This window comes from Cetorhinus maximus, chromosome 23, assembly GCF_964194155.1.
Source record: "Cetorhinus maximus chromosome 23, sCetMax3.hap1.1, whole genome shotgun sequence".
In the NCBI taxonomy this organism is placed as follows: domain Eukaryota; kingdom Metazoa; phylum Chordata; class Chondrichthyes; order Lamniformes; family Cetorhinidae; genus Cetorhinus; species Cetorhinus maximus.
This window is the reverse complement of record NC_135901.1, coordinates 2214801-2221417: the sequence shown is the minus strand read 5'-3', so window position 1 is coordinate 2221417 and position 6617 is coordinate 2214801. Positions and strand designations below refer to the sequence as shown.

At 43.7% G+C, this 6617-nt stretch overlaps 2 protein-coding genes across 3 annotated transcripts in view; both read left to right on the top strand.

The window, feature by feature from the left end:
* LOC144698102 (uncharacterized) overlaps positions 1 to 6617 on the top strand; it is an 862314-nt gene that overhangs the window by 288873 nt on the left and 566824 nt on the right. The window lies entirely within an intron of this gene.
* LOC144698105 (uncharacterized) overlaps positions 1 to 6617 on the top strand; it is a 388932-nt gene that overhangs the window by 49267 nt on the left and 333048 nt on the right. The gene's annotated exons all lie outside the window — the stretch shown is intronic.

Sequence of the window (6617 nt, the reverse complement as noted above, 5' to 3'; positions counted from 1 at the left end):
TCATCCCTGTCAGTCCAGGATAGAATTTCAGAGCAGACAATTCCAGTTTCTGTGGAATATTTTTTCTTCTCTAGTAGAATAAAATTAATGCGTAAATCATTTTCTCTCCTGGTCACTGGGACTGTGACTCACTTCTGCCCCACAAACAGCACCACTTACAGCAGGGAGAAACCATGCATGTGTTCTGCATGTTGTCAAGGTTTCAACTGATCCTCTCTTTTGTTAAAACACAAGTGCAATCACACTGGGGAGAAGCTGTGTCAATGTGGCGATCTTGAAAGGAATTAAACTATCTGTCATGTGGTATTTATAAACGGTTTAGACTTGAATGTAGGAGGGTTGATCAGTAAGTTTGAAGATGACACAAAAATTGGTGGGGTGGTAAATAGTGAGGAGGAAAGCCTGAGATTACAGGAGGATATAGACGGGCTGGTCAGATGGGCTGATCAGCGGCAAATGGAATTTAATCCTGATAAGAGTGAGGTGATGCACTTGGGCAGGTCAAACAAGGCACGGGAATACAAAATGAATGGAAGGACCCTGAGAAGTACCGAGGATCAGAGGGACCTTGGTGTGCATGTTCACCGGTCCCTTAAGGTAGCGGCGCAGGTTGATAAGGTGGCTAAGAAGGCATATGGGATACTTGCCTTTATTAGCTGAGGCATAGAATATAAGAGCAGGGAGGTTATGCTGGAACTGTATAAACTTTGATTAGGCCATAGCTAGAGTATTGTGTGCAGTTCTGGAATCTGCATTATAGGAAGGATGTGATTGCACTAGAGAGAATGCAGAGAAGATTTACCAGGATGTTGCCTGGGCTGCAGAGTTTTTGCTATGACAGGAGATTGGATAGACTGGGGTTATTTTCCCTGGAGCAGAGGAGATTGAGGGGGGACATGATTGAGGTGTATAAAATTATGAAGGGCATAGATAGGGTAGACAGAAAGGAACTTTTCCCCTTGGTGGAGGGATCAATAACCAGGGGGCATAGATTTAAGGTAAGGGGCAGGAGGTTTAGAGGGGATGTGATGAAGAATTTTTTCACCCAGAGGGTGGTGGGGATCTAGAACTCACTGCCCGAAAGGGTGGTAGAGGCAGAAACCCTCATAACATTTCAGAAGTATTTGGATGTGCACTTGCGATGCCATGGCATACAAAGCTAGTGCTGGAAAATGGGATTAGAATAGTTAGGTACTTGTTTGACCGGCGCAGACTCGATGTGCTGAAGGGCCTTTTACTGTGCTGTGGATCTCTGTGACTCTTTGACTGAGATTTGGAAACTCAATGCCACAGTCACACAGAGGAGAGGCTGTTCACCTGCACTGAATGTGGGAAAGGATTTTTATCACACCTTCGGGCACACCAGGGAGTGCACACTTATGAGAGACTGTATAAATGTTCTGACTGCGAGAAGAATTTGAAAAGCACAAGGGATCTGCTGAAACACCAGTGAGTTCACACAGGGGAGGGGCTGTTCACCTTCTCTGAATGTGAAAAGAGCTTCAGTCGTTCATCCAACCTGCAGGCAGACCAGTGAGTTGTCAAGTGACTGCAGGATTCTGCTGTTATTGCTGCTGTTAATCACATCGAGGACTGAACCATGTTGATTTTGACATTGGGGCCGATTTCTGCTGATGTTAACAATCTTTATGGCTAGGGTGAAATTTAATATTCTGGTAGTCGGTTTGCTTTACTTTGTATCCTTTCCTCTCCAAATAAAGTATATTCCTTCAGGTTATATTTGAGATTTTGTGGGATGAAACAAAGAGTGATTTACTTGTACTTCTTGCAGCTGAGTTACTGTATTAACTGCTCATGATCTGGTCTGCTCTACACTGGGAAGATGAAAAACAGATTGTGTGATCACTTTGTGGAACAACCTCTGTTCAGTCTGTGAGCTTGACCCTGAGCTTCCAGTCACTTGTCATTTTAATTCTCCGCCCCACTCCCACTCTGCCCTCTCTGTCCTTGGCCTCTTGAACTGTTCCAATGAAGCTCAGTGGGAGCTCCAGGAACAGCAGCTCATTTTTTAATTCGGCACTTTACGACCTTTAGACTCAACATCGAGTTCAGGAGTTTCTGCACCAACATTTCTCTCCCTGAAAAGGTGCTGGAACCTGATTCTATGTTTGACTCCACCCACTTGTCCTAGATTCCCCAACCAGTGGAAATAGTTCTCTCTACCTACCCTGTCAATTCCAATTAACATTCTGAAAACATTAGTCAAATCACCTCTTCATCTTCTAAATTTCAGAGATTACAACCCTCACAGCGAGGTGATGGATTTTGACAGGAAGGATAGAGAGAGAAAGACAATAGTGGCCTCATGGCACAGCTCGAAACAGTGTACAGAGTCAGAGGGATCTGGCCCTTTATGTGCAGAGATTTTTTGAGGGTGACAGGATAGATTAAGAGAGCAGTTAGCAAGGTATATGCAATCTTGGGCTTCATAAATAGAGCTATTGAGTACCAAAAGCAAGGAAGCTATGTTGAATCTTTGTTAGGCTCTGGTTAGGCCACAACCCGAGTATTTGTGTCCAGTTCTGAACACCACACTTCAGGAAAGATGTAAAGGTCCTTGAGAAGGTGCAGAGGAGATTTAAACGAATGGTTCTAGCAAAGAGGTGAGGGTAGATTTAAAGAGGTATACTATATTATGAGCTTTAGATAAGGTGGACAAAGAAAATCTGTTCCCATCAGTTGATTGTAAAAGGGGGTACAGATTTAAGTTTTTGGGGAAGGGATAGAGGGGGATGTGAAGGAGAATAGGCACTTTAGGGAAATAAACTTGCAAGGATACAGGGATGTGGAGCAGGGGAATTGGTCTCACTGGATTGCTCTGGAGAGCTGGCATGGGCTAAATGGTACAAATGGCCTCTTCTGTGCCATTGTGACTCTATGGTTATTTCCTGTAATCCTATTTTGTAATTAAACCCTTGGAGTTCAGGTATCACTCAGGTAAATCTGTGCTACACTCTCTCCAAGACCATTCTATCCTTCCTTAGTTTGTTGCACAAAACTGAATGTATCATCTAGGTGTGGTCTAACCCAGGGTTTGTGCGTCTTGGTGCTTTTCCACAGACAGAACAGACAAAGCTTTTTCATTACTCATTCAGATGCTGATGATATTCAGGTTCTGATGAATCGAGTGACTCTGTCAGATCTTGATGTGGCGTTTGGTTTGAGTTTCCCGTCTGTCAATCCTCCACTTCTAATATCCCTGTAAAACAAATTTACAAAGACCTTTATTGTCAGTCCAAGATAGAAATTTCCAGGATAGAAATTTAGAAGAGACAAACATTACTCTTCGTTTGAGTTTGCTGTGTGGAAATTCACCCCTTCTCACCCTCTGTAAAAGGAGTTTCCAAAATCCATCCGTCAGTCCAGGATAGAAATGCACAATATTCTCTCCTCTTGCTGACAGGGACAGGGACAGGGATGACCGCGCATGCGCCCTGCTGCATCTCGCCCCTGGGAAAGATGGCGGCCGTTAACTCAGGCCTGTGACCCAGAGCAGGCCAACAACTGTCGCCCCGTCCCGTGCAAACGCAGGATCGGGAGCTTCGAAGTGGGGGTTTGAGGTATTCTCCGGGTGTTTATGAGGCCTCCCCGCCCACTCCCCTGGCTCTAATCCTCTCCACCCACTCAACGACCCCATTACTCAACCTTACTCAACTGTTTCTTCCTTCTCCGTCTCACTCCAGGCACAACCCGCACTGCGCATGCCCCAATCAGGGACCGCATTGCGCATGCTCAACTTCCAGCTCGGTAATACGCCTGCGCAGCAAGCCCCCTGTCGTCTGGATAGGACACATTCTTCCCCGCGGAGAATGCTGGGTAACGATCCAGCCATTGAGAGTTGATATTGTTGAATCGAAACACTCGGCAGATCTGTTGTTTTTGTGGAAAGGGAAACATCACTTACATTTCAGGTCAATGACTTTTCATTAGAACTGCACTGCATCATTAGACGGACGTTGAGTCTGTTTCTCAATCCCCAGATACAGCCAGATATGCTGAGTATTTCCAGCATTGTCCGTTTTTATCTCTGGTTAAGGAAGCTGCTCTTGAACTTCACATTAGATTTATTACTAAGTTATATTCATTTTCGTCCTTGTAGAAGTGGAAACACCTTTCAGTTGTCTGGCCTGTAGAAACAGTTATGTGATCTTAAATTCCTCGATCAAGTCACCCCTCACTCACTTTTCCACATAAAACGTCTCCAGTCTGTTCAATATTTCTTGATAGGTATAACCTGTCAGTTGTAGCATTAGTCCAATAAACCTTTCTTGCATCACCCCCATCGCTCGCTTCTTGCATCGCTTCTAAACATGGAGACCTGAGCTAATCTGAGCACCGAACTCACCACTGTCCACAAATCACAGTATGTTTCAGTATTTTATTGATTTTCCCCATTAGCTGAATATAAGATGGGATGGAATGAGCAGACCCAATGAGCTAGTCTGTAACACTACGGAGCATCTGCAAACTTGCCTTACATTGGAACAGTGGACTGTTTATCCATCAATTATGACATGAAGAACAGCGTGTCTGAGAATGGCAGGATTTCAGTGCGGTGACACAAGGCCAGATTAAGTTGTTAATCTTATTGCCGAGCAGCAATAGGGAGCACTTGCAATTCATGTGCACTTTGTGCGTTTTCCAGATGAAAATAAATTGAATCTATCACTCTTGCTGAGTATATTCAAATATAAATCCATTTCTTTTTGCATACTAAACGATTCAATGGATGTGCAAGATCATTTAATGGTGGAGCAGGTTCAGATGGTCGTATGGTCTCCCTCTGCTCCTATTTCTCATGTTCTTATGAACATCACAGTGAACCATTTCCATGCAAGCACAGCCGATGCAGAACCCGCCCTTTCACCTCCTCCTTTCCCACATTCCAGGGCCCCAAACACACTTTCTTGGTGACGCAGTGATTGCTACTCTTTGTTATTCATTATCATGTTTTCACTGCTCATGATGCAGTCTCCTTTGCACTGAGGATACTAAATCCGGCTTGGGTGACTTGTGGAGCATCACCATTGAGTGTTCAAGCGTGATCCTAGCTCTTGATCATTCTCTGGCCTCTCTGTCCTTGGCCTCCTGCACTGTTCCAGTGAAGCTCCATGGAAGCACGAGGAACAGCAGCTCATCTTTGATCGGACACTTTACAACCTTATGGACTCTATAGTCATTTCAACAATTTCAGATCATAACCACACTCCAATTTTTTCGGACAGTAGGTGTTGGTAATGGTTCTGCTGTTATCGTTTGAACCCCCTCTGGACGTGTTTTCTGTTTCTTCATTTGTCCTATTAGTTTATTTATTTGTCTCATTATCACCAAATCTTACCTTGAATCATCACCCCCTTTGTCAATTAATCGCTCCAGCCTTCCTATCACAAGACCGTTTGTTCTTCCCTCCTCTCTCTCTCTCTTTCTCCTGACTCTGTCCTTACTGCTAAACTATTGAATCTCTGAATTCTTCCAGTTTGGATAAAAAGCCAGCAAGCTGAAACATTCACTCTGCAGGTCCGTGAACTATCAAATGAAGTAGAAAAAGAAAGGTATTATAAATTTCAACAAAGTACGCAGACAGGGAAAGGAGGAGAGGGAACGAACATATAAACATACGAACATAGAAACATACAAATTAGGAGCAGGAGAAGGCTATTCGGCCCCTCAAGCCTGTTCTGCCATTCAATAAGATCATGGCTAATCTGATTGTAACCACAACTCCACATTCCACATTCCTGTCTACCCCCGATAACTTTCCATCCCCTTGCTTATCAAGAATCTATCTACCTCCGTTTCAAAGGAAAAAACATATTCAAAGACTCTGCTTCCATCACTTTTTCAGGAAAAGAAGTTCCAAAGACTCAAGGCTCTCTGAGAGAAAAAAAAGACTTCTCGTCTCTGTCTTAAATGAGCGACACTTATTTTTAAACAGTGAGTCCTAATTCAAGATTCTTCCACAAGAGGAAACATCTTTTTCACATCCACCTTCTCAAGACCCTTATGTGTTTCAAGTAAGTTGCTTCTTACTCTTCTAAACTCCAGATACAAGCTTAGCCTGTCCACCCTTCCCTCAGAAGACAATCTGCCCATCCAAAGTATTAGTCTAGTAAACATTTTCTGAACTGATTCCAACGCATTTACATCCTTTCTTAAACAAGGGGAACAGCGCTGGACACAGTACTCTAGAAATGGTCTCACCACTGCCCTGTGTAACTGAAGCATAGTCTCCCAACTTTTGTATTCAGTTCCCCTTACAATGAACGATAACATTCTATTAGCTTTCCTAATTACTTGCTATACCTTTTGTGATTCATGCATTCGGACACCACGACCCCTCTGCATCTCAGTGCTCTGCAATCTCTCACCATCTAGGTAATAAGCTGCTTTTTTATTCCTCCTGCCAACATTTGGCAAGTTCACATTTGCCCACATTATGCTCCATTTGCCAGATGTTTGCTCACTCACGTTACCTGCCTATATCCCTTTTTAGCCTCCTTATGTCCTCTTCACACCTCACTTTCCTACTTTTCTTTGTGTCATCAGCAAATTCAACAACCATACCTTTCGTCCCTTCATTCAAGTCATTTGTATAA